Here is a 9208-nt window from a genome sequence, read left to right as displayed (position 1 = left end):
ATGACGACCCCTACACTCCTGCGAAATAGGCCCCCACATATCTCTGAGTGGCAGTACGACGGTGCAGGGCCTACGGAAGCACACATAATACTCCCCTCCCTAAGAAAGAGAAAAAGTGGAGAGAGGACTGAACACAAGTCTCTTCTCCCCCACAAAAGGTAAAAAGGGATTTCTCCGGCCGCTACCCTCACACTAGGGGCATCAACCCCTATTCACTCCCTATCATTAAGTGGACTAACTTTGGATGAACCATTGGTTGACAATTGAGTGGATGAATGAATAAAGGGGTGGGAATGCAATAATCCTAAAATAACCACTTTTGGTTCAGGCACAATTCCACATCTCAAGTATTCTCCATGGTCTGTCAGGACACGTCAAGGTAATCGATTGACTCACTTAACTCCAGTGTCACCTCCATCGTCTCTCTGAGATTGTCTCCTTCCAAGTGATTACACTCCAGTTCACATGGATCCACCCAACTCTGAATCACCTGAGCAGGCATGGGTCCACCCAGTAGAGACATTGCAAACATAAATGGCTGAAGTCAAGATTGGATTAGCTCAAGTATTGCACTTGTTACGAAATCCGCCCAGGACTGATCCCAGGGCTGAACCTATTCTGACTACAGGAGAATTGGGACAGAACGGGCCTATGGAACATTGTGGGACTTCTTCCTGAGTTGACTCAGGAGAACCAAAACCAGCTAGACCAACCGGCCAATGAGGAGTTTCACCCACTCGTCCGACGAGGAGCTTAACCTCGAGTTCCTCCACCCAAGGTAGTGATTGATGATGAGGAAGAAGAGTTTGTGACACATAGCCGAATGGAACCTCCAGAGATGGAGATAGAAAGAAAAACCAGAGAGCAGTTAGAAAAGTTGGAGAATATGATCCGAGCAGGAAAGGGTTCAGAAAGTCAAGTAGTGGATTCTAATGAGATGAGTTTATTTTTTGAGGCAAGGATTCCCGGGAAGTTCAAATGGGAAACTGACAGATTTGATGGGTCAGGGGACTACAAGGCTCATTTAAAGGTCTTCCTCAGTATTGCCAAGTCATGGTAGCTTGCTGGAAATTAGATGGGTCAGGCATTCATGTTGATGTAATAAGGACCAGCACTGAAATGGCTCACACAGTTGGAGTCTACACAGACACAGAATTAGACAACAGTGGTGAAAGCCTTCACCAAGCAGTACTCTTACAACACTGAAGTAGATGTGAAGCATCGGGAACTTGAGGCCTTGAGACAGTAGCCTAGAGAAGGATTCCTAGCCTTCCTGATGAGGTTTAGAGACAAGGCCGCCAAGATGGCAAATCGACCTTCTGAAGCTAAACAGGTAGAGATGTCGATTGAAAACCTATCCAAGTCTTACTATGATGTTCTCTACTATCAAAATCTACAAAATTTTGATACTTTGATAGCCATCGGGATACATGTTGTGAACAGAATCCTAAGGGATGCACAATATCAAGGAGTTTCTCAAGATGTGGGAAAGAATGCCGGAGTTGGGTGAGGAAAGAATCTTGAAACCAATGTAGTAGGCGCGGTCCAATAGTCGGTGTCACCTATCACCTCTTCACAACCATTTGTGATACAAGTAGATGCTTCTGCTCAGAAGGCTCCTCGCCCAAGAAGATAGTTCACCGAGTTGGTAATGCCTGTGGCAACAGTATATGAGAAGTTGAAGAAACAAGGACTATTAGGCATTGTAGCTCTAAAGGCGATCAGCAATCCTCCCCCATCTTGGTATAGGGACTATGAGTATTGTGCCTATCATACTCAGAAGGGGCACCCCATTGAAAGGTGCTTGGGCCTTCAACATGTAATTCATTGGTAGATAATGGGACTATTGAAGTCAAAGTCAAATAGACTCCCAATGTCATTACCAATCCACTTCCAGATCATGGAATAGTCAACATGTTGGCAATGATAAATGATCAATGAGACTTTGATCCCTGGTTCTGTGATCCAACTCGTCTCATCAGGAACTCCAAGAGGTACCATATCCAGAAGCGACATGAATGGGTAGAGAAATTATTGCATGTGAAAAGGTTGTCTCTCCCCCCCATAAATAGTAAGGCATATAGTCGGCTTCATCAAGGTAGCTTATCAGAAGGGATGTGACTCTTTCCAAAGGGCCATTTATATGTACTATGTGGACATGCAATTCTATCGTCCCATGTTCTATGGTGCTCGCTCAAGTCATGTGTACAATCTGGAAGAGGAAACAACAGAGAGTGACCCCACTCAACTTATCAAACACAAGAATATGAAAAATCACTTGAATGCTTGCGCCGGCCGAAAAAGCATGAGGTAAAGGGCCAAAGTCATGAAAACTCCCTAAAAAGAAGAGTCATTAGAAGAAGAACTAGAAAATGAAGATCAGGTATCTGCGATCCCTCCTTCATCATCAATAGGAGAATCCACCATACCATACCATCAACCTTCACCATACCACCAACCTTCACCATACCATCAAAGAGAAGGAGTGTCATCATCATCTTACCACCCACTATCTTCATCAGGCTATCCCACTTCACACAATCCTTCATCATCTTACCACCCCCTATCTTCATCAGAATACCCTATCTCCTACATCACATCACCTTCATATCACCCTGCCTCATATCCTTCATCACCCTCATCTCATTCCTAGTGTTCTGTGGATAACCCAGAAGAAGGATGGATTGGCGGGTACAACTGGAAGGATATGCTTGCACTTCTAGAATCTCCAAAAGTGACCTTGTCAATAGGTTCAGTGAATGTCTTAGGGGAAAGTTAAGATGTTAACCCCACTTCTTTGATTTAGACAACCGTACCCCAGGAGGACAGTCCAGAGACAATCGAAGAAGTCACAAATGACCTTCTCAGAGCAGTAATGGCATTGGTAGTAGGTGAACAAATCAAGGAGCACACCTCCTTAATCCATATAGGGAGTGATACAGGAGATGATGAGTCTGGTATGATCAGGCTCTGAGCCAATGAGATCAAGTCTGGCCCTATGGAGATTTTTCAACCCATACGCTCCGAATACTATGACTGTTTGGATACAGGAGAATTCAAGGGATATAAGGAATCTGATGAAGAACCAAGTGAGGGGGAAATCAGTGAAGAAGAGGATGATGACGATGACGATGACAATGACGATGAAGACGAAAATGAGGATTGGGATGATAGTGATGACTTTGAAGCTTGAAGCGTTGTTGAATACAAGGACTAGGATGATAGTGACTACCAAGGACCTTGGAATAATGATGAAGATGATGAATCCGGGTATTACTCACTAAGGGATCCGGGAGGATACTCAGTGTATGCTATCAACGGAGATGACCTAATGGTTGACTCGATAGATGCTATTCAATTGGCACTCATGATCTGAATGGAAGGGGATGAGTCTACATCAGACTCGGAAGATAGTGAGGATATTGAATAACATGAGATCATCTTTGAAGGCAATGTAGACCCTATGGTAGAACAGATGATTGATATTTACGGGTGCTTGGGTGAGATTAAATTCGAAGTGGAGGAGATTGATCAGATGTTAGGTGAAGTAGCCATCAGTGAAAGCTACTATGCCGAACAAATGGAAGACCTTGAAGAAATAGGAGGAGATGACACACTTATAGAAATAGGGGATGCAGGGGTCAAACGCCTTTCCAAAGTGGTGAAGAAATTACGAGCTAGGGCTCTCAATATCTATGGAGGACCTCAACTTCCCACCCTAAGCCAAGAGGGGGAGTTGAAGAAGAAAATGATCCTATGGTGGGGATAATTACTATAACAAACAGTGATGACGAGGATCATTATCCCCAGAGAAATTTTTATGAAGAAGCCTATCAGTGTAATGGAGATTAGAAGCGGAAGAGACTACAAGGGTAATGTCCTAGTGGTAGAACAACCAAGGACCAATGAGGCTGGACCAAGTGACTCAAGGAAAGAACCTGAGAATCCAGTTTCGGCCTAACTTAAGAAGGCCTAAGCCAATATCTCAATTTGGGGATTATTGATGGCCTCCCCTTCACACTGCAAAGCAGTCCTGAAGTCCCTCACCAATGTGCAAGTGCCTATCGAGATAGATCCAATGCATCTCTCACAAACAGTAGGGGCAACATATGTAGTGCAGTCACTGATGTTTTCCGATTCTGAGCTCCCCGCCAAAGGAACCCAAAACAATAGAGATAGAGCTCTGCATATAACAGTGGAGTGTCTTGACAAGATGGTTCCCCAAGTCCTCATTGACAATGGGTCAGCTCTGAATGTCCTGCCTTTAAGATCATCCAAGAGTATTGGTGCCAACATGGAGAAGATGAGGTCATTAGGCCAGACAGTGCAGGCTTATGACAATACCAAAAGGGAGGTTCTAAGAATCCTTACCATAGCTGTTTTGATTAGCCTAGTGAGGTTTGATATTGACTTCTAGATCATTGACACACCAGCATCTTTCAATATGCTTCTAGGAAGGCCATGGCTACACCATGCAAAGGCAGTGTCATCCAGTCTCCATTAGAAGGTGAAATTCCTACATGAGGGGAAGGTGATCACTATCACAGGAGACTCAAAGATAGTGAATACTTTGGACAATATTGAAAAAGGGGAAGAACAGGCCGAAGAGGTCCAACTCAGCGGATTTGAAATAGAAGAAACTTGCACAGTCCTCTCCAAAGGGACATCTAAAGCGTGCATCTTGGCTAATTATGAAGGAATCTGGAGTCCACTAGTTAGCCGAATGATGAAAAACATGTAATATTTCTCTGGAATGGGATTAGGGAAGTATCATTAGGGTGTTACAAAGCTACCCACTTTGGTTGTGAGCAAAGGAAGAAGCGGTCTAGGATACAATCCTCAAACCCTCGAATCAGGAAGCAACAATATCAACAAGGGTATTGAGAATGACTAGGAAGATATCAACCACTTACTACCCCACTCTCAATGGGTATTTTGTAAAGGAAGGAGAAGAATTTCCCTTCTTTGGAAATGTTGAGCCGTGGTTTGACGAAACCGCCGCAAAAATGCAACTAGGGTTCAAAGTGTTCTTTCCAGACGAGTTCGACTGGGTTACTCGTGAGATGGAACAATTACAAACCAAGGAAGGTGATTAGGAATGCCACATCACTGGAATAGGAGAAGTAGCATTGATTGAAGATGAGGTCTCCTCTAGAAATCCTACGAACGTTGATCCGGTTCAAGGAAACACCAAGCCCTCGGGTCCTTCTGAAGAGAGAATGGGAAAAGAAGATAAGACTAGTATGGAGTTTGTGCCTTCCCACTGATATGAAAAGCCATATTTGTTCCTTCCTGCAAGAATTATGAACTCAAGAGCTCCATAAACTCAAGCCCAGGTCCTTCAGAGGAAGGAGCATGTATGCAAAGTAAAGAAGGGCACAAAGAATGATGGTCTGCATGTACTGTGCCGGAATCAACTGCAATGGAAAGATCCATGACGATGATCAGAGGTGTGACCGAGGAGTAGGGATGGCCTTGATCAATAGGCTTGAGAAGTTGGATTCTACATAGAGAAGGCTGAGCAGTCTCCACCGCCTTTCGCCTCTTAGAAAGTTGGGCTTCAAAGACTATGAGATTGAATAGTTTGTGTCTGTAGATAAGCAGACATTTGCCAAAGAGTGCAATGTCAACACCATTGAAGAGATAGCAGTGACCTTCCTGGAAGAAGAAAAAGTCCCTTTGCCACATCTACTCATCCATTAGTTTGTTGAACCACTTCTGAACTAGACAAGCATTGGAGAGAACTTCAAGTTTACTCATGCTACTGAGTCAACCGACCTAAATACCATTGATCAAAGCATCAAGTTGATCTTCGAATCTATTGTTGAGTCCTCTGTTTATGATTACGTGTCTGTTTTTCCTCTTGAGGAAAGTCCAGAGTCCGTGTATGTCAAGTCTATTACTCCTTATTTTATTAATGAAATTTCTGATTCCGAGTACGACTTGCCTCCTTTTTCTAATGTTGATCTTAATGAATATCATAACTTAATAAAACAATGAAACCAAAGAAAGACCAAACCATTCATGAGGATACCCGGGTTATTAATTTGGGAACCGACCAATGCTTTCAAGAGGTAAAAATTAGTACCACCTTAGATGATGAAGAAGCAGAGCAGATGATCAGTCTTCTAAATGAGTTCGCTGAAGTCTTTGCATAGTCTTATGAGGATATGCATGGGATAAACCCCAACATCGTGCGACATCGTTTGCCAACCTACCCTGGGGCAAAGCCAGTTAAATAGAAACTCTGAAGAATGTGTCCAGAATGGAGTGAAAAGATCCGAGAAGAAATTATGAAACAGTGGAATGCAGGGTTTCTCAGCAGGATTGGATAGAATGTGAGGATTTCTTAGTGTCTATATCGTGGAAGATTTCACACTACTTTTGAGAAGCAAATAGAGTGGTGGACTTTCTAGCTAGAAAAGAGGAAAAATCTGGAGAATCCTCTTGAAATATTTCTTTTCTGCCTGGCATCATTTGTGAGAATGCTAATGATGCTAATGCAAGACCTATATTTCATTTCAGTTGTGATTAGATTTTTTCCCCTGCTGATGGCAATGTTGATGCCGAAGGTGGGGGATTTTAAATCATTGTAATCTTGTCTTTCTATTTTCTTTCTCTTAATAAAATTTTTGGACCTTTAGCAGAAAAAAAGTACCCCCAATGGTTGGCCAACATAGGACTGGTTCCAAAGAAAGATGGAAGGGTACATATGTGCGTTGATTTCTGGGATCTTAACAAAGTGAGCCCTAAAAATGATTTTCCACTACATTACATTGATGTATTGGTCGACAACACAATAGGGCATGCTTTGCTATCATTTAGGGATGGATTCTCAGGATACAATCAAGTGAGCATGCACCAAGAGGACCGTGAAAATACAAGCTTCACCACTCCATGGGGAACTTATTGCTATAACGTGATGCCCTTTGGACTGAAGAATATTGGGGCAACTTATCAGAGAGCAGCTACAGCCATACTGCATGACATGATGTACAAGGATGAGGAAGTCTATGTGGATGACATGATAGTGAAGTCAAGGGATTGGCAGTAGCATATTCCCGTGCTAAGGCATTTCTTTGAAAGGATCAAGAAGTTTCAGTTGAAGTTGAATCCTCAAAAGTGTGTATTCAGGACAACAATAGGAAGTTTGTTAGGATTTTTGTGAGCGAAAGGGGCATTAAAAGTCGACCCTATCAAGATCAAAGCAATCCAAGAAATGCCCACACCTCGCACTGAGAAGGAGATACGGGGATTCTTGGGTCATATTCAGTATATCAGCAGATTCATAGCTCAACTGACTATGATCTGTGAGCCAAGCTTCAAGCTGCTAAAGAAAGACCAGCCCACAGAATGGAATGACCAATGCCAACAAAATTTTGATAAGATAAAAGGATATTTTATCAACCCACTAGTATTGACACCACCGGTGGAAGGGGAACCACTTATGTTGTATTTATCAGTCGAGGAGTTTTCCATGGGCTCATTGCTAGCACAAAAGAAGACAGGGAAGGGGGTGGAGCAGGCCATATACTATCTCAGTAAGAAGTTCTTGGAGTATGAGACACATTACACATCTTTGGAAAGAACTTGTGCTGCACTGATTTGGGCAACAAAAAGGCTACGACACTACATGGTAGCTTATCCAGTACAGTTGATCTCAAGGATGGAAATCATGTAACTCTTCGAGAAAGCAGCTCTAATAGGAAGGATGGAGCGATGGCTGTTATTGTTATCAGAATTTAACATCACCTATGTTGCTCATAAGTCTATTATGGGGCAAGCCATAGCCAATCATTTGGCTACCCACCCTACAGAAGATGGAAGAGTCTTAGATGATGCCTTTCCGGATGAAGAAATCACAACAATTGCAGAAGAAGATACAACTAATGAATGTTAATTATTCTTTGATGGAGTAGCTAACCAAAAGGGGTATGGTGTAGGAATATTGCCTGTCACTCTAGACGGATTTTATTTGCCCTCGTCATTCTGCCTTGACTTCCCCAGTACCAACAACATTACTGAACATGAAGCTTGTGCCTTGGGATTGGAAATAGCTCTAACCACTGGGGTGAAAAGTATCAAGGTATATGGAGATTCAGCTATTGTCATTTGTCAGACGCAAAGAAAGTGGAAGACCAGAGATGAGAAACTGAAGCCGTATTAAGAACATCTGGAAGTGGTCATTTGACACTTTGAGAAGATCTCATTTGAATACTTCCAAAGAGATAATGACTGATTTTTCGATGCCCTTGCAACCTTGGCTTCTATGGTAGAGTGCAATCCTATAGCCCAGATCCGACCATTCCTAGTGGAACAGAGAAACAAGCCCATTTGCCAAAATACAATGAATGCTCTCATTGTAGATGGCTGGTCCTGGTTTGCTCACATAGTGGACTTTGTTAGAGAAAGAAAGTATCCAGTTGAAGCTACAAATGGGAAAATAAATTTCTAAGGAGATATCCCACCCAATTCATTCTCCAGGGTGATTTATTGTATTAAATGTGTTATGATGGAATACGGTTGCTGTGTGTAGATGAAGACCAAGCTAGAACAATCATGGAGGAAATTCACCATGGCCTTTGCGGACCCTATATGTATTCCAAGGTGCTAGCTAAGAAGATACTTAGACTGGGGTACTACTGGAACACAATGGAAGCAGACTATGTGGGCTTTGTCAAGGGATGCCACAAATGTTAGAAATTTTCCAACATTATACACATCCTGCCAACAGAATTGCACTCACTCAGTTCTCCTTGGCCATTCTCTACTTGGGGCATTGACGTTATAGGAAAGGTCAACCCCAAAGTATCCAATGGTCACGAGTTCATCTTGGTGGCCAGTGATTATTTCATCAAGTGGATAGAAGCTCAGTCATATACAATCCTCACATCTGCTAAGGTGGTAAAATTCATCCAAGAAAATATCATTTTTCGATATGGAGTGCCTCAAGAGTGGATATAGGATCAAGGACCACACTTTTGGGGCAAAACTTACAAGATCTGCACAAAGTTCGGTATCAATAGGCATCGCTCTACCACTTACAAGCCATAGACCAATGGGGCAGTGGAAGCAACTAACAAGAATATCAAGGTCATCCTATAGAAAATGGTTGAAACACACAAAGATTGGGTGGACAAGCTGCCACTTGCTTTATGGGCATATCAAACTTTTGGACGATCCTTGATAGGGGCAACTCCTTTTTGCT

The sequence above is a fragment of the Macadamia integrifolia genome, chromosome 7 (assembly GCF_013358625.1).
Source record: "Macadamia integrifolia cultivar HAES 741 chromosome 7, SCU_Mint_v3, whole genome shotgun sequence".
Classification (NCBI taxonomy): Eukaryota; Viridiplantae; Streptophyta; class Magnoliopsida; order Proteales; family Proteaceae; genus Macadamia; species Macadamia integrifolia.
Note: the sequence above shows the minus strand (reverse complement) of the source record.